Source organism: Phycodurus eques, chromosome 9 (genome assembly GCF_024500275.1).
Source record: "Phycodurus eques isolate BA_2022a chromosome 9, UOR_Pequ_1.1, whole genome shotgun sequence".
NCBI classification, from domain to species: Eukaryota; Metazoa; Chordata; class Actinopteri; order Syngnathiformes; family Syngnathidae; genus Phycodurus; species Phycodurus eques.
Window position 1 is genome coordinate 17,082,990 of NC_084533.1, and position 25,371 is coordinate 17,108,360.

General features: G+C 43.6%; 1 protein-coding gene across 5 annotated transcripts in view; it reads right to left on the bottom strand.

Moving 5' to 3' along the window:
• The window catches only part of ebf1a (EBF transcription factor 1a), a 71,018-nt gene that overhangs the window by 39,860 nt on the left and 5,787 nt on the right, over positions 1–25,371 (bottom strand). The gene's annotated exons all lie outside the window — the stretch shown is intronic.

Below are 25,371 nucleotides of genomic sequence, written 5' to 3' on the forward strand. Positions count from 1 at the left end.
GACGCTCCGTGCAAAAAAGGGCTAGTTGTTACACTTTATTTGTCATGCCATATGCCAGCGTGTCCCACACGTGGATCATCTAATTAATTATTTACATGATTTAAGGTGTCTGTGATCAGCCGTACGGAAACTTTACAAAACTGCAGCATGTTGATTCCTCGTGTGCTCTTTCTCATCACCTCGGGTGTCTGAGGACTGGAATCAGCGTTGCGCACATTTACAGTACTTGGATCGACATAGTGGGTGGGTGTGGACTGGGGGATAAAGGGCAATACATGTTGATATGCAATAGGAAAGAGATTACCGCCAGGATTTATGGATAATCTGATTGACAGATGACCAGTAAATATGGACAGAATTCTGATGATAGCCTCTGATTTGTAATTTTATTTAATCATATTTTCATCCTCTAAAGATTATTTACTGATCCAGATTTATTGTTCTTCTCCCTGTGTGGATTTGCCTAAAAAAAAAAAAAAAGGGTTGCCAATGCAGGTATAATGGATGACTGTAATGACAGATGGTCATTGGTCACAACAGGCACTTCTGCATAATGTCATCAGATACAATACGATTCAAAACTTAAGCAAAAGTACGTTTTGCCTTTTCCTTTGGCTTTTTGTTGCTGTTTGTACACAGGAACCTTTTTGGAGTCTATGTATTTTCGCAATCAAATCACAACGAATCAAAAAACAACATACTACTTACTGGCAACTGTTGCCATGCCGCATTTAAAAGGAGAACATTTTCCAAGATTGTTGGCCTGCCTGTGTTTATGGCCACCTCCATTTTGACTTAGTGCGTATCGCTTCTGCGCATGTACGAATTGTAGCTGCAGGTATCTGCATAAAGTTAATTAAAAACAAAAAAAACTAAAAGAAAGAGCTTGTCGCAGACAGAACCTTTGGGCTAGCTCCGATGGAGAGCCACAAACAAAGCCGGAAATTAGACATCAACACGGCGACCGTGGCAGAATGACTTTGAGAAAGTTTATCCAACACAGCGTGAATGATGGCGAGAGTTGGCTAGTTAGCCAGCAGGCTAAGTAGCTAGCTGGCTAGCTAGTAAGGCATGAAGGTAGCGAGGAAAACAGAATACCCGGGCTTCTACCTTTGGCCAAGGTACAGCGGGGGATCTTGGTTCAAGTAAGCCATTTTAAACTAAAAAAAATAAAAATAAAAACTTTTCCAGTGGGAGACACAGCAGTTAAAATGCATCAGCCAAAATGTGCCATCATATGCTTCTTCTGGTTCAATAGAATATAATTTAGTTAGATAGTTCAATAGTTAATAAAATAATCAAGTTGGATTTTTCATTTGTTGCAATATGTTGCAATATGGATAGCGAATGGGGATTTAGAGAGCGAGTTCAAGCCCTACTATTGTGACTTTATTTTTCAGTGGTATGGATATGACTGCATAATACGGAGAGCTGTTTCAAAGTTTTGTTTACATTATTCAATAACACACAAGACAGGGATTTGGAGGTTTTCTGGCCTAGAAGAGTTTGAAAGGCTTAAAATTAACAATATTCCCTAAGCATATTTTTGCATATGCACCAAATTGTGGCTCCTGTGATGTGTGTTTTTTCCACCTCCTCCAAATACCTTCAATTTGCGCTTAGCACACTTGCAGGTTTCGTGCTGTTTTAACGGCATCGACTCCACTGCTCCAAATATTACCACTGCAAATTGTTTCATGGGCTGGATTAAATGAAATAAAACCATTGTAGTCTCCGATAATTAGCCCCCCACCTCTCCTACAACTCCCAAATCCAGAAATGGCTGTGAAAAGTGAATTTGTGTAAATTACTGCTCTGCCTCCTGATGGCACATGGTAAAAATGTGTAGCAGCGCAAAGGGGTGAATTACACCCACAGTGGAAGTGTAATGCTGTAGTAATTTAATGATCTCACGCTTTCATCATGAGCTGGCATTATTTGTCACTCTGGAGCAATTAAACACAAAATCACCCACTGCCCATAAAAACAAAACAAGGAAAGCAATTATAGCACAACTTTTAAGTAATCCCTGTAGCATCTAAATATGATTACTCTGGTGAAGATACAGAATGTCGATGTGATTAGCCAAGAGCAAGCAAGCCTCAAAGGGACAATTGTGTTAAATTCTCTAATAATTTTCCTACATTAGTCACAAATGAGGAGAACAATATACTTCCTTGTCAAATTTAACATGGGGTGGGAGGGACTTTACAACGTAGCAGTTTTATCTACCTCAGTAGTTCCAATTGATTCATCTTCTCTCTTGTTCTCATTGTGTTGCACGTCTTTGTGTCGCATTTCTTTATTATTTGCTCTCTCTCTCTCTCTCTCTCTCTCTGCTGTCAGCTTTCTTACGATGCTGACACACACTGTAAGAATAGTGATGCCATAACTCAGCCTTCTCCGCCTCTCTCCATCCATTTCTGCCAAACACATCATCTCCACAAGAAAAACTGTATCAGGCCCCTAATATGCTTCATGAGGTGTGTAATTCAGTGTGCTCCGGAGGGGAGCCATTTATCTCGAAGGTTAACTAAGTGACACAACAGCACTTCCCTGTGCCTGTTCACCACCGTGGGACATGTTGAACTAATCTAGGCAGGTAGAGGAATGGGACTTCCTCTACTCCGGCAATTAAGCAATACAATTTGTTCAGGAAATCCACTAGAATGAAGTCACTGACACCTCAAATTAAGTGTAAATAATTGTAAGTACAATGTAATGCCAGATGGGTGGGGGATTGACACCAAGAATGTCATTCCTCTGTTCTCTGCATTTTCTTTCCCTCCCCTTGTGTGTCATTTCTCGTATTCTTTCTTGGCTCTGCAACTCTCTACTTCCCTCCTTCCGCCATGCATCACTGACACTTCAACCAAGAGCCTGCCTGCCTTGTTTTCCTGGTGACCTGTCTCCCTTCCTGCAGTACATATTTAAGTCTCGAAGCACACACACACACATAAACACACACGCACACTAATTTAGGGAGATTTATGAGGGGAGCCTTGCACCAGGAGCCACGGAGGCTGACCCCAGGGGTGTAGGGGGCCACTCGGTGGGGGAGGGGTCCTGTCTCTGCAGGAGGGACATTAATAATCCAGAACCAGGTCTGTCTGCGGTTCTGGCCCTGAGCCTCGGACTCTAATACAACTACAATGGCCCAGTTTACATTGAGATCGATCGGTCGATCGATCGACAGATAGATAAATAGATAGATAGATAGATAGATAGATAGATAGACAGACAGACAGACAGACAGACAGACAGACAGACAGACAGACAGACAGACAGACAGACAGATAGATAGATAGATAGATAGATAGATAGATAGATATGTAGATAGATAGATAGATAGATAGATAGATAGATAGATAGATAGATAGATAGATAGTTAGATAGATAGATAGATAGATAGATAGATAGATAGATAGATAGATAGATAGATAGATAGATAGATAGATATTCTTCAGAGTGAAAGTCCTCAAAGTCATGTTATGAACCTCCATATGTATTGCCCTCATGTCTATCTTAAGTGTCATGATTTATTCAAATAGAACATCTCACGACGCTGAAAAATTCATTCCCAGCTTGGTCGCGGCATCGCCCCATCCTCCTGCTCCTCCATATCTGCTGCCTTGTCTGTGCATGTCATGTCAGCCAAATTTGCCCCGTCGTTAAATATTTCTCAGAACAAATGGACCCTGGAGAAGGGAGACGGTGGGTCGAGGGATCCCGCAGAGTGCCGTTGCCGCTCGGGGAGAAGCCCCACTTGGGAGATATAGTCGGTCGCCTTCTACCAAGTCGGATTTTCCATCCTAGCTTGGGGACAGAAGTCCCAGAGACACTTAACAAATTGTGTTTCATCCATTTCATCCGAAAAGGATCATTCAAAATTCAACTGAGAGAGCGCTGAAAGATAGGCGGTAAAACGTGTCCAGCTTGTCGGTGCTGGGTACAACAACTTGTAGTTTGGTAACATTGCTACCTTGACCTGGTTTTTATTCTGTGGCACAGTGAGGGGGGAAAAGGCAGCCAAATAAACATCAAACATGTAAGACTGTGTGCTTTCGTATGCCATGAGGAATAAGTGGCTGTCTGAGTGATGGACAAGCTTGGCAGGCGGTGCTGATTGAAACACTTCCTCTGTCGGGCCTGGCCCATTAATCTGATGAAGACAGAGACCAAGCGCACCAGGCTGAGACGCACAGAGGCAGAGAGAGAGAGAGAAAGAGAGAGAGAGAGAGAGAGAGAGAGAGAGAGAGAGAGAGAGAGAGAGAGAGAGAGAGAGAGAGAGAGAGAGAGAGAGAGAGGGTCTGCCGGCCTCCAGATCAGAGGAGTAATGAAGGGTCCTGGTCCTTCTCACCTCAGCGCCGTCCTGCTCTGCTGCTCTGTCCAACCCAAACGCTGCGCTCCTGGGACTGACCGGTGAATAATGGCCCTGTCATCAGCTTGGGTGGACGCCACCACACAGCCCTGAGGTGTGTGTGACCACGTGTGAGCGTGTGTTTGTGCCCGCCTGCGTAGCTCGCCGCTCATTCACCCTTAATGTTCTCTTCTCTAACTTCGCTGAAGAGCGTATTCATATTGAATAGTGTTGATCTGACGACATGTTAAACTCAATGCATAATGTATCGACTACATATAGCTTGATAAAGAGCATTCTATCAGCCGGGGACCAGCTCCATACATTGTGGAGATGAATGTCCCGCATGCAAAAGTTCTCTCTTTTTGTTCCATTTAAGCAGTGTATTAAATCATAACTCTGACTTTGTGTGTACATGGGCTCAAGGTTATGTTTGTAAATGCAGTAGGATCCGAAATCTGAAACTGAATTAGTGTGCCGTGTTTGTTCTCGGGTGAAAAGTTGCTCCTCCAATGGGTCTTGAGTGAGGAATATGAAAAAAAGAGTTATGCATGTGTTTGAGGGTGCAAAGACAGACTGATGCTGAGCAGACTTATGGCTCAGCGCGGCTGGTGTGTGTGTGTGTGTGTGTGTGTGTGCGCGTGTGTGTGTGTGTGTGCGTGTCTGTGTGTGTTTGTTTTGGCCTTGCGTCCCTCTGTGTTTATCAAACATATTACAGCTCCTTCTAGATTCCTCACCTGCACTCCCCCAGCTTGCTACATATGGCCCACCAATCACAAAATAAGGAATCATGCATATATTAGCATAGTTAATGGCCTCCTCTCTCCATTTAATATGCAAATTTCCTGAAACATTACTGAATGCCGTCTGTTCTAAATGAATAAATTTGAATTGCAATTAGAATAATCCTTTATAATTAATGAAAACTGTCAATTTTGGTTCATGAGTAATTTGATTAAAGTGGTGATGGGACACTTACGAAGTTCACGGGGCGGCGAGGAGTGTGAGCTCATACTTGCACATGCAAACGCACGAGCTGCATGGCGACCAGCAGCAGGGCTGTGGGTGCATTATTGATGACAATGATTAATAAACTTAAGATGGTGCTTGTCACACATGGTGAGCCCCCCTACCCCCTTTTTTTTTTTAGTTTTTTTTCCCCACTCCTTTACGCCTGTGGAGCAACAGCAGATCAATCTGGCACCTGACAGAGGGGGAAAAGTGGGGGAGTGATTGAAAAGGTTTTGCGGCCTCATGGCGCTGTGTCAGTGGCCTGTCTGTCCAGTGGGAGAGCCTGATGGACTGTCACACAGGGGGCACGGCACACACTTGCAGAGTCATTACAAGGTGTTTAAAGGCTTCCCAGAGGAGAACACAGGCCAGCGCTGCTGTTTGCTCGCTTTCATTATTAGAATATCACATACATTAAGACGTTATGAGGAGAATAAAGAGGGCGACTGGTGTGTAACTGTTCATAGCCATCCCCTTCTTCACCATTAACCCTCTCATGCTGTGTGGTATGCGCTGAAGCGTGTAATGGTGTCACTTAAAATAGGGTCACTCAACTGTGGGCAATTGTTGCAAATGCATATACACCAACGTGAGCACACTAGTGTTTGCGCATCAACTTGAACACGAGTGAGTGTATTTGCATGGCTTCAACCCAATAATAATGGTCCAGATAGTGTAGCGCCTCACAGACTAATTAGTCAAATCACTGAGAAAATAGCAGCCGGCTAATTAATGGGTATTATGGCATTTCAGAAATCACTGCTCTAATTGGGAGGGAAGTGAGCCTCACATTTCCATACAGCAATACTAGCGGCTTTATCCATCCGTCTATCTATCAAATCCGTCTACCTACTTGGCATGCTTGCTTTTTAAAACAGCACGCAAATAGGCGAAAATAATTATCCAGCTCATGCATCCAAACTTCCATACAAAAAGTATGCATAATGTATTGTTTTTGCAGGAGAGCCACTATCCAACTTTAACCACAAAGAGTCAAAGATCTCCACACGAAACATATTTGTTGCCTTTAAGTTATTGTTTTATGTTTTATGAGCGAGCTGCCGTCATATTGCTTTCAGAGCACAAGTGCCTGATGCAATTGAATAGGCGAGTAATATAATGCATCTGAATAATTCCCCATTTTCTGTGTGTGCGTGTCCCCGCACAGAAAGCCCCTTGACACACATGCATACATGCATGCACATCCCCAATAGGTTCCTCTTAACCCTATCAGACAGTGGGACAATCAAAATAGATTTGCATTCAAATGCCACATCCTCGGTATCAAATATCAAATCAAGTCACTGAGACAGACAGGCAGCCCCTTCCTCGCTGATTCCGCCTCCTTTTTTTCTTTTTGGGGTCCCAGGGAGTCCCGGTCCCCCCTGGAGGAGAAGAGTGACGGGCTGCGGCCGGCGCTTGATTGACAGTCAGTTGAGGCTCCGTGTTCCACGCCACACAACTGTCTCTTTCTGCGCCCACACACTCACACTGCCTCTGTTCACCTCCACCATCACCCCTGCCCACGGACTGCTCTCTGCATCTGCGACAGCCCCTGGGCTTGTGCCCCGCAGGCTGCACAGCACTATACATACAAAACACAGTGTGTCAGTCCCGTGAAAGGGCCCATTTTGACTTTGCTCTCTTGAAGCGGTTTGGATCTGTAGCCTGCTTCCATTACTTTGCCTCTTTTTTAATATCTACACACAGGCAGACACAATAGGACACTTAAAATACACTGCCTTGTACAAATGCACACATTGCAGAAATGGCGTCTTTATTGGTGAACGCAGCGCTCAAGGGCAGTACCTCACAGAGGCACAATATAAATACATCAACAACAACACATGCAGACAGTCAAGACACACAACAACGGTCCAAGACCCGGGGCCTAATCTCACACACTCAGCGAGTACACCTGGTTAATGTTAAGAGGGCAGTTATAGTCAATTACATTCCCATATAACGCATAAACCTCCACCCCGCCTGTGCCGAGAAAGTAATTGGAAACAGGCGCCCAGCACACCAGGGTCCAAGTAAAAAGTTAACTTCCCACCCCTGACTTGGCCATTCACGAGAAATCTTCCCACTCCATGTCTGAAGGCCCTGGGGCAAATGTAAGGGGGTAATAGGAGGCGGGGCTGCCATTTCAATATACGGCAGCAAAAAGAGCAAACGGATATCAAGTCATATACGGTACGAGAGAGGAAGACAAAAGTAATAGAGTGGAAGCACTGAAGGCTTTCGGGTAAGGTCCAGCATAGGGAGGAGCTGACTGGACAGGGTGAAAGGGTGTTCCATGTGGTTTTGGTGGAGGTGCGGGGGGAATGAGGTGGGTGGCAGACAACGGTTGTAAGTAGGAGTTCGAGACTGACAGGTGACATTACCCTGCGTCATGGCTGGACGGACTGTGGGACAGGGGGCTCGATGGTTATCCAAGCAGAGAAATGTCACCGTCCAGACGCCGCTGTCACACACACACTATCACGCACGCGCACACACACATACACACATGCACGCATATACATACAAAGTCCACACACAGATGCAGGACAAAGGAGTCTGGAGTCTTTGAGAAAAAAAAAGTCTGGCTGCAGTGGACAGAGATGAAGAGATTACATCTTCTCCATTTAAAATAGGAAGAGATGAGAATAAAAAGACAACGCCAAAGAAAAGGCTAAGAGTCAAAGACTGAGACAACCTCGCATTCATTCATGGTATCTTCTTTCTAAACAGAAGTTCCTTCAATTTCCTTTTTCATTACTTTTTTTTATTCCTTCACAATCTGTTGTCTGCGCTTTTCATTCGAGCCTAACCTAATTTTGGCAAAGCTTATAAAATGTCCATATTGCTGCTCATTCGACCCCATTGATTTAGCTTTTGGTTAAATATTCAAGACTGTGGATGCAATTAACATGCTGTTAATGAATAATTGATCGCATCTTAACCGGCCATAAAACTCATGCATATTAATTATTGAAACAGGAAATATGAAAAAAAACAACTTTCCTTGTTTTGCCTCAATCAAACTTCTTTCATTTTTCTTTAGTCAGGAAGGCATGTGGAAAGTATTCAAGAGGGAAAAGTGCAGTGTGTGTGTGGGTGTGTGTGTGTGTGTGTGTGTGTGTGTTAAAGATGGCAGCAGGCAGAATGAGCGATGAACACTATGCAAATGCATCCTATAAACACCACTTTAACAGCTCTTATATGGCTTTAAGCTGCTCGTCAGTACATCCATTCCGCTCATGCAAACATCTCAAAGTACAGCATGAAACACAGCAAATGAAGAACGACCACCACCGAGTGAGATGCCCATACTGACTATCTTTTTTGGATAATAGTTGCCTGTTTTGGGAGGAAAATGGTTCACACACAGACATTAAAGTATTAACTGCTTAACCTGGCAGAACTTCTCAACTCTAATGCTAACCCGAAACAGCAGCACCTACCGCAGTATAAACACATTCCTTGTGCAGTGATCTTACTTTATGTGGACAGGTGCCTTTTCTGGCAATTAGTGTTCCAGCCCACTACTGTATGTGTTCACTCGGCATTGTTATTTAAACCGCATGTCCATGTTTATGTTCCGGCGGAGCAACACATCTTCAGATAAGTTCTGCCCAGTCTGTCTTTACTGTATATTACCTCTATTGCGGTATTTTTCTTTCTTTTGTTTCAGTTTTCACTAATCCATTCTGTCATATAGTCAGCCCCAAGTATGACATTTATGAAGTCAAGGTTAAAAGCAATTTTTTTTTCTTATTGTTATGATTAATAATTTTAGAGCATTTTCCTTTTAAAAAAATAAATAAAATCTTGCCTACATTACATATTTATTTAATAATTTTACTAAGCTGTCTTTTATTTTTCTGTAATTTGTTTACAAATGTCTGTTTCTCTTTGTTTTTAAATGCTTTAATCGGGTAAAGCACGAGTTATCTTGTGTATGAAATTTTTATATTAACATAATATAATATATAATAATATAATATAATATGATATATTAATTAATTATAAATACATTTACCTTGCCTTGTCTAATACAGTGAACCTCGGCTATATCGCATTTCATCTTTTGTGCCCACGCTATATCACAGATTTGAAGCAATTCTTTTTAATGGGTTTTTACAGTGTACTAGCAATTACGAATTTAGAGTGGCTGGCACAGAGGTCTCATGGATGTACAGTAGATGCAGCGTAATTTAGAGAAGAGAAGAAAAAGCAGAGAAGGTCCCCTTGTACGCAGGGAAACTATATACTGTATATGCCCATAAGTGACGTTGTAGTGAATGGTTTGGGTCAACATCTTGGTGTTAAAGTATACAATGTTAGATTCTCTTTGATTCTCGTACGTGAGACTGCTTCGTGTGTGTTAAAGTAGCACTAGTTTGAATGTTTCTAATCACATCGCACATTGCATATGCTAATTTCCGTTAGCCCGTCTTTGGCGTTTCACATTAGATGTTTGCATTAAGCAGGCATACTTTTGCGAATATATGGTTTCGTTAAATATTTTGGTGTTTAAATGGAGAATGTTTAATTGACTTTTGTTTTGTGTTTGTTTCAGTTTGACAGTGAACTTCAACTTGGAATGACAAGCAAGCATGCTCTGCCTCTCATTTAGAGGATTTCGCTAGCGAGTACTATTCCTATTATATTACTGAAAATACTGCTAAGAAATTATTTTACAAGTGTTTTTTAATCAGTTAAAATGTTTTTAAAGTGCTCCTGTGTGGAGTTTAAATGCACTTGTGTGTTTTCTTATCTCACGTTCCAAAGAACATTTACCAGTTACCAGTAGGTTAATTGAAATCTCTAATATGTCCTTCGGCGTGAATGTGAGTGTCAATGGTTGTTTTTCTATATCCGCCCTGCAATTGTCTGATGATCAGTCCAGGGTGCACCCCGCCTTTCATCCTAAAGCCACGTGGGCTAAGTTCCAGCTCACAATACTCAATACTAATAGGCAAGCGGTACAGAAAATGGAAGGATGGATGGATTAGTCTGAAAATGTCTTCCTCTACAGTTGAGTTAATGACTCCCTCCCCTGCAGCCACTACATAAGGAAAGATGGCATTTTAGTAGTAGTCCGGTGTCCAAATACTCTACATTTCCCCCTACAGCATCTTTACTAGGTGTGAACACAAGATTGACTTATCAGTATTTGGCCAACAATGATTATATGTTAATAGAGTAATGATCACTGTTCTGAACACTGATGGTGGAGAATCATAATATATACACAGATGGATTGTGTCTCACATTGCTGCAGGCGGTAGATCTTTTGTCCAATGAATACGGGTATGTGTATTTATGCACATGGTTCCAGGGATGCTGGGGGCAGGGTTACATTTATTACCCCTAAACCCCTGTAAAATGTTTTGACATGAAAAATACATCCCAGAAGCAACCACACACTCCAGGAAAACACCAATTTACATCGTTGCTTGTTATTTATTTAGCATGCCGAGCTCTTGAAGGTGTGTGTGTGTGTGTGTGCGTGTGCGTGTGCGTGTCCGTGTGTGTGCGTGTCCGTGTGTGTGTGTGTGTGTGTGTGTGTGTTACTTTCCACCGTCTCCTTCTGAGATCCCTCACTAACTACTCTGCAGCGTCGGTGCCTTGGAGCTAAAAGTGACAAGCCGTCAATTGTGCTTCGATTAAAAAAAAAAAAAAAAAAAAAAAAAAAAGAAACTTCTCGTTGTCTGCGTGCATGTCTTCCGCGCTGTGATGTTGGTTTGATCAAAGAAGCGGCACTTTGGTAAAAATAGGAAGACACCATGCTGCTACACAGACTGATGAACGACGGCCAGACTCTCTGCAAAAACACTCTTTCCATTTCTTTCCTTCGTCTGTCCATCTCTGTCTTTCTCATTATCTCCTACGTTCTCTCTCATGGTGCCTGTTCCTCCTATATACAGCCAGCAGGTAAGTAATGTCTTGTGCATTTTTATAGAGAGAAAAAGCACGGCTTGCAGGCGATATCGCCACCGTAAAGTTTTTTCCCCCCCTTTATATAAGGAGAGGAAGTTGCTGGGAGGGGGATAAAAGCGAGAAGCACACCAGCAGCGAGACGGAATATGATAGAAAGATGCCCCATGCTTGTGTTTCATCTCATTTTAGCAGGTTCACCTCGCGGTGAAATTCCTCAAACACACCTTCAGTCATCATTGACAGAGAGCGGGCTTAAGAGAAAGGGATGAGGCAGAAAACTGACAAAGTAAGCAAGAAAGGCAAAGGGGGGACATGCGCACAGCATGTGGATCTCTCTTTGGCTAATTCTCAGGGTGTGGGAAAGCGAAGCACCTAACACAGGTTGGCCTGGTTTCTGTAATGAGTTTGATTCTTCTCTCTGCCTGCGAAGTCTCACTGGGGACCGAGGCTGCATAATAACATCTTACACACACATGCACACGCACGCACACCCACAGGTCTATAGGGAGCTAATTATTCTCACCTGTGTTAATTATTGCTGTAAGCCAATCAGTGGACTCTGTGCTAATTAGGCAGCGTTAGGTCTGATTAGTGTTTTGCAACCGACTCCCTCAAACTGTTATGCACCATACTAGTGCCCTCAGGCGAGAGAGGAGAACAGGTGGATGCTTGCCCTGCGTGCATCCTGTGTGTGTGCGTGTGCGTGTGTGGGTGTGTGTGTGCATGCTGATCCTTCATAATAAATAACTGAAGGACAGCTTGGATTCCTAATAAAACAAAAGTCTAATCAGCTACATTTTGATTTAAACTTTGGATAAACAAAGTAACTTTAGTAACTAATTCCTCACAGTTAATTGGCCCTGGTTTTGGTTCACTTTCTTTTATCTGGACAAACAGCCCTGGTGCCCTTTTAGTTAATGAGGGATGATCCGGGATCACTTCTATCACTAATGGCTGCATTTACCAGGATAACCTCATGGATTGATCCACACATCACACACGCAACCTCTGTTCTGACACGGGAGTCTGTGCGTGCCTTTGGCAGAGAAAGACATAATTCTTTTTTAAAAAAGAAAACAATATGGAAAGAATGGCAGATCAAGAAGAAGAGGAAGGTAAAGTCGAAGGTGGGGTGCCTGCAGAAACTCTCTCAGCTGAAAAGAAGGTGCATAAAATGGGGAAAGCAGGAGAATGAGGGAGAAGAAGGCTGTAGGAAACCTTCCTCTTATGACATGATTGATTTTCTTTCAGATGCTTGAGCCTGTCACGACTGAACACTTGGTCCCCCATTCCTCCTCCGCCTCATAAACACACATACACGCACACACACACATGCACACACGCATGCACAAACTGTGCCCTGACCTCCACGTGTGCCTGCTGGTCCATACTGGGTCTAATGACACGGGGCCTCCCGCAGATCAATACTAGACTGTCACTCAGCTGGCAAGCCCACACACATGAACTCATCACAAAGGCGCAACACACACACAAAAACACACATACACACATATATGCAGGGCGTATCTACACACGTGGGGTCAGGTACGCGTTTGCACATTTGTGTACGCTGGAAGCAACATTTTCTACAACCTCAGCAGATGCCCTCCTCCACCCGCACACACCCCCACCACACAAAAACACACACACACACACACACATACACACAGTCACATACACACACAGTAGACTAAAGCCATATTCTCCCCCCTCAGCCATTTTCCTTCTCCCTCACCATGAGCATCAGGGTCCTGATGTAATATTGATGAGTGAGGATGGAGGCTCCATAAAAAAGTGATAGGTCCTTGTGATTGTGAATTACAAATTGTCATCGATTTAACGTCAATTACCACATACATGGAAATGCTCTCAGACAAATAAAAAGGGGACACACAAGCTTTGAGATGAGGAGTGGGTGTGGGTGTGTGTGGGGTGGCGGGAACCAGCACGCCCTCTTGACTAACTGATTCTATGTCATTCAGCACCATCACTTCCTGTGTCTTTTTCTTCTTTCCTCTGCCTCCTCTTTAACAGTCTCAAGCACTCATCCTCCTCTCTCCACACACATCTCAAGTGGCACTTGGAAAACCAGACTGGGGCACGAGCCAAACCGTCCGCCGAAGGCTTCAGTATGTGTGTGCTTTTTTTTTCTTTTTTTCCCCCTCAGTGACAGCGTTGGCGACATATGTGTGTCTCAAAGAAAACTTGACAAATCATCCCCAAACCACAAGTTTCCTTTTAATTCCCGGCCAGGGAGATAATAAATAAAATGTACAAATGCGTAGCGTTTGGAAAACTCTGGGTGAAAACATTTGTTTGTCTTTGTTGAATCATTAATTATAGTTTAGCACAACAGAGGGTAGATGCAGGCTAATTCACCATTAGCCCGTTTGGTGTTTATTAAACTTTTATAATGTGATCACTCTGATAAGGCCACAATTGTTTCCCAGGGCGTGTGTGATTACACTGTTGTATCTTCCAGTCCCTTTATAATGGTTCTCACTGAGAGTGTGTGTCAATTTGTACGTGTGTGCGTGTGTGTGTATGTGTGTGTGTGTGCGTGTCTTGGAGCATGTGGCGTAGTGTTTTCCATTTCTCATTAGAGTGGCACAGACTCCTGCTGCAGGGTCAATGCGCAGAGAGGTGTGTGTGTGTGCATGTGTGTGTGCATGTGTGTGTTTGAGAGGGAGTGGGGTGGTAATGAGAGCAGGAACATAATGCTACGGCGTCCATTAATGCTCGGAGGCAGTGACATTAGGCATACTTAACTAATAGAGCCAGTCTCTGCAATTACCCACTGTTATCTCTGCAGCTTTAGAGAAGAACCAGCTTTAATAAATGTTTGTAGTAATGTGATAAATGCCAGTTTTGCTCATTTGTAATCAACACTGCAGGACTGCGAGGGGGGAAGTGGGCGCATGTAATTGTTTTCCTTTGGATTCAAGAATGTGGTCCTATGAGAGGATTAAAAAAAAAAAATATTTTCCTTCGGAGCATTTTCCTACAGGTATATCTCCCTCTGTGTGCCTGTCTGGCTGGTGAATCCTCCCCATGTCTCTGTCTGTGTGCTCAGTGGGCTACTGTTACAACTGTCCTCCTGTCAAACAGAGAGAAACAGACACTCACCATCATATCTCTGCCTCCACTTCTTTCCTCCTCTCTCTTCTCCCTTTCATCCCCGTCCGCATCAGAGGCGCCGCCGTGATTGTTCGTGTAAACATCTTGTCACACTAACAGAGGCGTCATGACAGAAGAGAGACGCGCTTCATTAACGGCAACTCTTGCAAGTTTGTCTCTGTGTTTGAATGTGGGAGCTACAGAACCCTTGCAAGGAGGCATATGGGAGCGTAAGGATTATCTGGAGTCGGAAGCAGGATCCCAATGCAGGATCTTTCATTGTACAAATAAGACACAATTTAAGGATTGTGTGAACATCTCGCTACATTCACCCTTGAATAACTGCCAATTCAGGAGCGAGTACTCACATGCAGCACAACACACAGTATGAAGTACTGCATTTAACTTATAGGAAGGGGAGATTGAAATTACCTTAAAACTTTTTAGAACATGATATTAAATTAAAAAACTCACGAATGTTGATGAAAACCAAATCCTTATCACAGCAACCCCCAGATACCATATAAATATTCCACCTCAAATACATAAACCGGATAGGGGATGACATAATTGCAAATACAAGTAAGTAACCACAACATTTGATAATGCATTACATTACTTTTTCTGCAAAGATCCTATATATATATATATATATATATATATATATATATATATATATATATATATATATATATATATATATATATATATATATATAATAATCACTGGTTACAGGGTGATATTTCATCTAGATGATGTTGCCAAGACTGAAAATTAATAAAGGATTAGAACGCTGGTTGAGACATCACTGCATATCATAGCAATACTTAGATTGCATGCAAATATGCTCTCGAGGTGCTGAGCGCACCCAAACAAAGCAAACTGATTAGACACTTGAGAAGATGAAATCCCTCTGAGAGGATGTCATTGATGTTCCTGCTGCAGTATTTAAGAACCAGTAAGTGTTTGGGCTTGGATGAAATAATAGCTCACATGACCTGGACACACACAAAGGGTTTTGGGGCGTCATTATTTTTGTTTTTTGGGGGGGGGGGTTCAGCCCCCCTAAAATATACCTAAATCCCCCTATGTAATTTGCTGCATCTGTCACCATTTCCTCAACATTTTCCTACATGTTGACCATAACCACGCATGCCAACTCTTGACTATTTACAGAAGAGTAAGTTGGCAAATAATACCCTTCCAGAATTTGGTCAATCACAGTGTACATTTATGGTTTGACATGAAAATTTGAGCAAGCGAATGAGGAAGCAGTGTCGTACAGGGATGTCAGTGGCCACCGACTACCGGTTTGCATTTGATATACAGTAGTTTACATCATTGAGAAAGGCAAGGATTAAACTCTTTTTTCCAAATATAACTACGTCCCAATAGCATCATATGATCTAAACGTTATATCGCTAAATTCAGTTTATGTTGTCAAAGACTGTGCATCGTTATTATGGCTTTGAAGAAACATAATAAAATATTTCTGTTTTGTCCAGAAAGAAAATATGACAAATATAGGTGTCAGAGCCCTCACAACACTCAAGCATTAACACCAATGTGATCATAAGAGCATTGTGGAGTCAACACCTGTTTAAAAAAAGAAAAATGTAGGCTACCTCATAGCTGAGGAGTTTTCTGTCCTAATTTGAACGCCTAAATAAGCAGCAATGGTTGGAGGGCATAAGAAGGAAGAAGGCAGTGAAATTAAAAAAAATGTTATGCCTCTCTTGTTGGGCTGCAACTGGCATTTGATAAAATATGGAATCTTCTATGGTTATTAGCTGTTCCTGTTAACATTTGAGGTTGCCACTCCAATAATATCAAGGATTAGAGATAAATATGAACCAGATAAAGATCCAAATAGTCTTTCAGACAAATTATATACCTAATTTACTGTTTGAGTTGATTTGTTTTGCTTTTTGCACTGATTGAACAATAAAACTTAGTGTCTCAGCACATGTCACGTTTAATTTCTTAAAACCGATTGGTCCTTGACTATATTAGTTTACAATTATTTTTAAAACGATCAATGATAATTAATCTCAACTATTGTAGCTGTTTTTTGTTGATATACTGTTTTGTTGTGTTGGGGTCTGCTTTGGAAAATGTTTGTTGTTTTGCAATGAATGTACAGATTTATATATCTTACAGATATAATAATATATTATATATAATAATGGTATATTGTAAATAGCTGTTAATATATAATTAACAATGTATATATAATTAATAAATTTTATTGTTATATATCCATCCATCCGTTTTCTACCGCTTATCCGAGGTCGGGTCGCGGGGGCGGTAGCTTTCGCAGGGAGGCCCAGACTTCCCTCTCCCCAGCCACTTCATCCAGCTCTTCTGAGGGGATCCCGAGCCGTTCCCAGGCCAGCCGCAGGACGTAGTCTCTCCAGCGTGTCCTGGGTCGTCCTCGGGGTCTCCTCCCGGTGGGACGTGCCCGGAACCTCACCAGGGAGGCATCCGGGAGGCATCCGAATCAGATGCCCCAGCCACCTCATCTGGCTCCTCTCGATGTGGAGGAGCAGCGGCTCTACTCTGAGATCCTCCCGGATGACCGAGCTTCTCACCCTATCTCTAAGGGAGAGCCCGGACAACCTGCGGAGGAAACTCATTTCGGCCGCTTGTATCCGGGATCTTGTTCTTTCGGTCACGACCCACAGCTCGTGACCATAGATGAGGTTAGGAACATAGATCGACCGATAAATTGAGACATTCGCCTTTCGGCTTAGCTCCTTCTTTACCACAATGGACCGATACAAAGTCTGCATCACTGCAGACGCTGCACCGATCCGCTGCACCGATCCGTTCCATTCTTCCCTCACTGGTGAAGACCCCAAGATACTTGAACTCCTCCACTAGGGGCAGGACCTCATCCCCGACCTGGAGAGGGCACGCCACCCTTTTCCGACTAAGGACCATGGTCTCAGATTTGGAGGTGCTGATTCTCATCCCAGCCGCTTCACACTCGGCTGCGAACTGCTCCAGTGAGAGTTGGAGATCATGGCTTGATGAAGCCAACAGAACCACATCATTTGCAAAAAGCAGAGATGCAATACTGAGGCCACCAAACCGGACCCCCACTACGGATCCTCACTGATGGTGTAGTGGTACACTCGCCTGACTTTGGTGCAGGCAACGTGGGTTCAGTTCCCACTCAGTGACGTTGTGAATGTGAGTGCGAATGGTTGTCCGTGTCTATATGTGCCCTGCGACTGACTGGCGACCAGTTCAGGGTGTAGTCCGCCTTTCGCCCGAAGTCAGCTGGGATAGGCTCCAGCGTCCCGCGACCCTAACCAGGATAAGCGGTGTTGAAAATTGATGGATGGATATACATATATATATATATATATATATATATATATATATATATATATATATATATATATATATATATATATATTATATACAAACCCCAATTCCAGTGAAGTTGGGACGCTGTGTTATAAAATAAATAAATAAATATAAACAGAATACAATGATTTGCAAATCATGATCAACCTATATTTAATTGAATACACTACAAAGACAAGATATTTAATGTTAAACCTGATGAACCTTATTGTTTTTAGCAAATCATTAACTTAGAATTTTATGTCTGCAACACGTTCCAAAAAAGCTGGGACAGGTGGCAAAAAAGACTGAGAAAGTTGAGGAATGCTCATCAAACACCTGTTTGGAACATCCTACAGGTGAACAGGGTAATTGGGAACAGGTGGGTGCCATGATTGGGTATAAAAGGAGCTTCCCTGAATTGCTCAGTCATTCACAAGCAAAAATGGGGCGAGGCTTACATCTTTGTGAAAAAGTGTGTGAGAAAATAGTCAAACAGTTTAAGGACAATGTTCCTCAACGTACAATTGCAAGCAATTTAGGGATTTCATAATCTACGGTCCATAATATCATCAAAACGTTCAGAGAATCTGGAGAAATCACTGCATGTAAGCGGCAAGGCCGAAAACCAACATTGAATGCCTGTGACCTTCGATCCCTCAGGCGGCACTGCATCAAAAACCGACATCAATGTGTAAAGGATATCACCACATGTCTTCAAGTTTTATATTTCTATCTGACACATGAAGACGTAATTGTTGTTACTATTATTCACATCATTGGAAAAGCTAACCTCTTAAATTGTGGTGGTAGCACTTTTTTGTTATCCCCTGTATGCCCTTCAAATCCTGTTTCAAGTACATCCTGATATCTTACAATGACACTCGCACTGTTGGGTGGCTCAGAACTTTGTTCGGCTAAAAATAGAAATAAAAGACGCACAAAAGTTGGAGATACATGCTTTTCATTGGATAGCAATGTGTGTGTGTTTCTTTCTCAGCATTGACACAATGACAGGGCCCTACTTTGTGTATTTTTACAAGGCCCATAATTCATTGTAAATGTGCCTCATGCTTACATACACGCTCACTTCTTTGCCTGCAAGTCTTGTGTATTAGTGAAGACAATAGCCAGAGGAAGAGAGCGAGGGAGTGGTGCATCAGGAGCAAAAGAGGATACAGGAGAACACTACACTGTTAATTGTTTTCCAAAAAAAGGCTGCAAAGGTCTCTGTGTTTGAACTGAATGTCACCTCATGTAAATCAAGGTCCTCATGCAGGAGAAGCCAATAACTGGGATAATTAGCACGACTCACCCCCGCGCCACATGCAGGATGCGAAGTAGATGTGAGTAAGAGTGTTCAAAGGCGGGAAGACTCCATGTGTGATTACCCCCCCACCCCAAAAAAACAGACACACACAAAAAAAAACAGGAGTTATGAGTGGGAAGACCAAAGAAAAACACATATTCAATAGGGGCAGAGAGCGAAACAGAGTAGAGGAGACACACATGGGTGGCAGTCAGCACGGCGAACGAACACAAGGAGGAGCGAACGCTCCTCTCAGCGAGGTCAAGCCACTCAACAAACAAACAAACAAGCACCGACACACAAAAGGGCTGAGGCAGTGTAAAACAACAAAGTGTCGATTGCCTACGCCTTACTTTGTCTCCCCCATCAGTTACATAAACACAAACAAAGGCCTTAAATTCGAGCTTGGCTTTTTGAAGTGAAACAGTGACATGCGCTGGGGCTCATTTGTCGATGATTAATGCCAAGTTTTAAAATAAAGAATATATTATGAGAGAAAGAATATATACATTCCTTTGATGAATGCTGCTGTTGTCCATAATTGTCTGCTTGCTGACATGCCTGCTTTAGGCTTTAATTATGTCACTTGAAGAATTGTTTTGCACCTTAACATTGCAGCTCAAATTAGTTAAGCTCAATGTCTTAAAAATCAAACAAGGTTGGAAATAATTGTATGTTTTCGTAAATTAAACAGACATGACAAATCTCATAACTTAAAAAAGATCTGTCCCGTATTGTTTAGTTAGACTGTACCAATGCTACTATCATGCTACATATATAGCCCAACACCTCCCCACTCCCACCATCAACCCCCCCTCTCCCCCATGCCGTGCAGGTCTTCCTTCTATTGTGGCGTGTTAAACTGAGAGCGACGCTCGCATTGCCTGGCCAGCGATCCATTCTTCCTGAACAGATTGATGAAAAACAATCAACAGACTATACATTGCGTTCGGGCACAGCGGGTCAACAGAGCGCCCATCCTGGACATCTGGAACTACATCCTGGGCTACGGCACTGAGGTAACCCTCCCGAGAAGAGGGGCTGGGATGGAGACGGGCTAGTAGGAAATGAGACGCCAGCGTTGGGGGGTATAGAGCTGGCATGAGACGTACTGTCTGTGTTCTCACTTAAGCAGGAGTAAACAATGCATCATTGGGCCTGAGATCACCGTGTGTGTGTGTGTGTGTGTGTGTGTGTGTGTGTGTGTGTGTGTGTGTGTGTGTGTGTGTAAGAGAGAGAGAGACAGAAGGCTGAGATCAGGGATCACATGCAGCTCAATGACATACTGCCGCTGAGTCTTTTCTATTACAGGCACAAACAGACAGCCGTGTAACACATTGGCCATGAGAGCGCACTTAAGCCGTGCTCTGACTGTCCACAGGCATCAGCAGTGAGAAAACAAAGCCTTGCTCCTGCCACACGTGCACACACACACGGACACACACACACACACACACACACACACACACACACAAAGACAAATATACCATCACACTGAGAGGCACACGCTTGTGCTCTTCACGCCTCATTTGAAAAGCAAATTGAGCGCATCTTCTAGGGCATGGACTAAGTCCTGGAAAATGTTATTCTTTCATCACTTGCAGCACCACACAGACAAACACACACACATACACGCACTCACGCACGCACACACACACACAAACACACACAAAAGGCTTTTTGTACAGTAAATATATCCTTATTCTATTTACCTCCCCTTCTATCTCTATCTCCCTGGCCTGCAATTTCTGCACCAAAAATGTCTTTCAAAGAAGTAGGACGCTTGTCATTTGGACCAGCTCTGGCCAGCCAAACCCTGTCATTCTGAGACAGAACAAACACTGGCACCAAGGCAGAGGGGATGACCAAGAAAAGGGCCAGGTCAAGGAGGGAAAGTAAACAATAATGATGAAGCAATTTAGGCAGAAACGTGAGCTACTTACTAGCCAGTTTAGGTGTTATGACATTTGTAAATTGCCTTTTATGAGGGATAGTAAAGTGTTTGTTACATGCATTCAGCTGTAGGGCATTAGTTTTACAACCTACAAAGTGTGATAGCATCTCTGTTATTGGGAGGAGAATTAAAACCCAACAAGGAAATACACGCACATTTTTATGTCTAGTTTACACTTACCCACAAAAATTTTAAATAAGCCTCCCCCATTGTTTCCTTGCCCCAAAGCAGCTTTTGAAATTGATGTTTCATATATGGAAAAACTAAACCAACACAAGAATACTGTATTTTATTTCCCCCTTTGCAAGTGAAAGTGCAGCGGTTGTTGGGGGTTACAGTGCTGCAGCACGAGAAAAAAAGAGCCAGCCCTGTTTTAAAGGCTCCTCGACCTCCAAACTCTCTGCTGTCAATCATCCCAGCCGTCCGTCCCCTGAGGCCGAGCTTTCTTCCAACCCTGAGGGGGGAAACCACTGCAGGGAAGAAAGAACACGCAGCCAAACAGATGCAGGGAACTGCAGGTCAAAATGTATTTGTGTATGTGTGCGTGTTTATTGTCATGGCTGTGTGTTCTTAAGGGTGCGCATGCACATGTCTCCATACATACTGTGTTTGGGAATGAGTTTATCTGAGAGTGAGAGCTCTGTGTATATATTTGTGTTCTTAGAAGAGCAGCCTGCACCTGAGGGAGGGTCTTCTGCATATCGATGAGGCAGTAAGTCAGCCCCTTTGGCCCTAAGCCCTGCACAACCACAAGTAGCTTGAAGCCAACCCTTTGTAAAGCCCCACCAAATGTTTATTGCTGTTGACCCTGAAATCTGCAACAACTGCAACTGAACGCTTCTACGAGCCAAAGTCAAGTACAAAAATAGCAGCACAATCTTGACTGATTTCTTCAAAGGTGCACCAATGCTGGATCACGTTTCATTGTTGTTGTTTTTTTTGGTTTTTTTTTGTAAACTGAATTCATTCGCCATTTTTAAGTGGCAAATGGCAGGACAACATGACATAGGGAAATGATGACGCTGTCATTATTGAAGTGAGATGCACAGGGTATGACGGACGTATGTACAATAAGTATGTTTTCACCTTCTCGCTGACACAGTCATGGATATGAAAGTGAAACTAAGCTGCAGGAACGGAAGGCGCTGCCAGTAAACCACATTAGCATCAAATGCAAATTAGAAGCGCGCTAATGGCTGGACAGGTGCAGACCGGGCCTCTAAATGACACAAATTCGTAAGCGTGTGCGCTCGCAAACACACACACGCACGCGGACACACAAATGAGACGGATGAATTAAACATGGGTGGGCTCGGCTTGGGGGGCTGGCAGAGCTGACATAAAGTCAATGAAATACATTATTCACAAGCGCACGTAAGCTCAGCCAAGGCAACACATGAACTCTCACCTCAGGAAGTGCATCCAAACACAACAACCAAAACAATGAGGGGGTTCCCCACTAAAGAGAGACAATTAGCAGGAGAGTGACAAACAAGCAGCAGAATGCACACGCTTGCGAAACAACATTTTCAAAACATGTAAGCCTCCCAAGAGTATTCACTCGTAGCACATATGTTGCCAAGGGAGTTCTAGACCTGAAGTAGCAAAGAGTTGATCAAAAACCTGGTCCTAGCCATTCGGCTCCACGAGCAGAACAGGAAACCGCCATGACATCATCCTCCCCGGGAGGAGCACTTCCTGCCCGACATTCTTCACTCAAGACACACACACACTCGCCAGGAAATGGCCTCTATCACCGCACACACTCCAAGGGAAACAACCAACATCGACGCCGATACACAAGCACAGACGCGCTTGCGAGGAAATGGGCCACATCAACAGCGGGCCGCAGGAGTGTGCGCAAACACAAACACCCATGAGCACACACTTGAAAACAGCAATTAACCTGAAATAACATCGTCTGTACACACAATCCAAAACACAGCAACTGGAAATGTGTGTGTGTGTGGGGGGGGGGGTAATTGAACATGCTGCAAGGGTGTCCGATGGATCCTTATCTCGGGCCACAGAGATAGCCTGCCTGGGGGACTCCCCGCGGAAAGCCTACGGGAGCTGGACAGGCAAGAACCACAGTACACAGGTGGTATGAGGCAAAGGAGGCCGCACGGAGCTGCGGGGGCATTCAGCCCAAGAGCCAGCGAGCACAACTGACAAACTCGTCTGCAATCAAATGCATAGGGCAAGTTATTCGGAGAGAGCAGGAAATGGATTGACAGAAGCTATATAAAGACATAGCAAAGGTGTCCACGGGTGAGAGGGAGATGTGTTCATGATGTGAGGCCCATCCAGGAAAACCACAAAGTGACTGGCAGTGCCTGCATACGATTAACCCTGTGCTAAGCAGGAGTGATGAGGAGAGCTGAAAGTGGAGGTGAAGGGGTTAAGGGCTCCCCCTCATATTATCCTGTTTCTGTAAGAGGCTAAAGTGGACCCCGTGTTTCCCTTGGGAAGACATAGAGAGGTGCACAGGAGCATCTCACCTTTCACCGCTGCTTCCGCTGGCACACATTTGTCAGGGTAAACCATTGAATTCCTAAAAACATAAAAACCCTCTTTCAAGCTAAAACAAACAAGACACTTCAACTCATCCGAAGTAACAGCATTGCAGATTGAATACATCTACAACTTTTCATCATCAAAATCAGTTTTCATGTAACTTCCTGTAGACGCTTAAATGTCCAAACAAATTCTCTCCTCAACAAGAGCGGCTTAGAGGGTGTCTCCTCGTGAGAGCACTGTACCCAGATCGCTGCAAGATGCTCACTGTACTGATTTGTTCTCCTAACAATCAAATAAGTTTCTCATTAGCTGCCTTTATTTTTCCTCATTCCTGCGGTTTTGCTGCCGTGGCCTGTTTCTCCAATCTTAACGAGAGAGAGAGCTAATTAGCCAATAAGACCCATTACTCTTCCAGAAGAGTTTGAGCTAGCCCAGCTAATTAGGGCTGTAAAATCTAATCATCTCTGCGAAACAGCAGCAGGCTAACGAGCCCTTATTTAACGAACTAAATAACTTCAAGGGTGGAGAGGGGCCGCTGATGGTATTTCTTTATGAATTTGAAGGAGGGGGGGGTTCATGTTAATTGAGTCAGTTCTGGCATCACAGTTGTTTGTTTGTTTATGAATGCCTGATTATTACAACTGCCAAGACTATATAGATGCTAAATGAGCAAACACTTACAGTAAACCCGCCTCCTCATATTCCACTTCAATCTTCAGTCTGAGCGACCAATACCAACCCCCAAATCACACTCCCCTCACCTGACCTAATTTCCTGTCCGGGAAGAGTGCTCGTCGGAGAGGAAAGCGGAGATATGGCGGTTGTTTTCCCTCCGCCTGCTCTAATTTGTTGTTGCGGCCTTGCACACCTGAGCCATTAAGCGTCAGGGGAGTAACGCCACGGAGAGACCACGTCACGCTCGGTGCGGGGAGGGCGGTGCCTGGGCCTCCGTCGCTAGGTGCGACTGCTCCAAACTCCAAAACCAACTTGAGGGGAAATGGCGGTCCGCTATTACACTGATGAGGAAACTCAACAAGTACGGACGCATGCGAACAAAAATGGTTGCGGCAAAGAGTGACGGGCAGGCGTGTTGTCTAAGGCCATGCGGTTGGGGTGCAGCTGTCTCAGGGAGCACTGAGGTGAGGCCTTCCGCTTCACTGGAGCGGAACCAGGGTGGTGCCACACACAAATACACACACATACACACATGCATACACATACACAGGTAAAAGAGTAGCCTTTGACAACGCAGCAGTGAGAACAGGACAGCTGTGTTCATCAGATAACACAGGTCACTGCCTCATTAACGCGCACATACATACTGTCGACACAACATAAAAACTATACAAACAAACATGTTTGTTTGGGTTATTTTTTTTTTTACCAGCCCAGATTATAGATTTTTTTTTAAATTGAAAGAAAAACTGCTTGAATAGTTTGTGTTCTTAACGTTAGTAATAATGATTCAATGTCAAGTTAAATATGCGAGAATAACCACTTTGACCAAGAGTGATTATTCAGTTTGGTCTCACAGCAGAGGCCAAACTGTAAATCTCCATGCAGGGCCTTCCCTTTTTTTGTTGTTTTTTTGTTTTTGTTTCTTCCTTTACTAAGTGTAAATCATGCAACCTGCTGCATTAGTCATCGGTAGTTTACGACGACCGGTAGATCGGGGTACACTTTAAGATAAAACTGCGAGGAGTGCAGGCTAAAAACAACAAAGCATCTTGGGTCGGTTGGGAATTATCCAGCAAAACACATTCATACACATCAGACTTGACTTGTAACGCTAACTGCTCATCATCTAAGTCATCA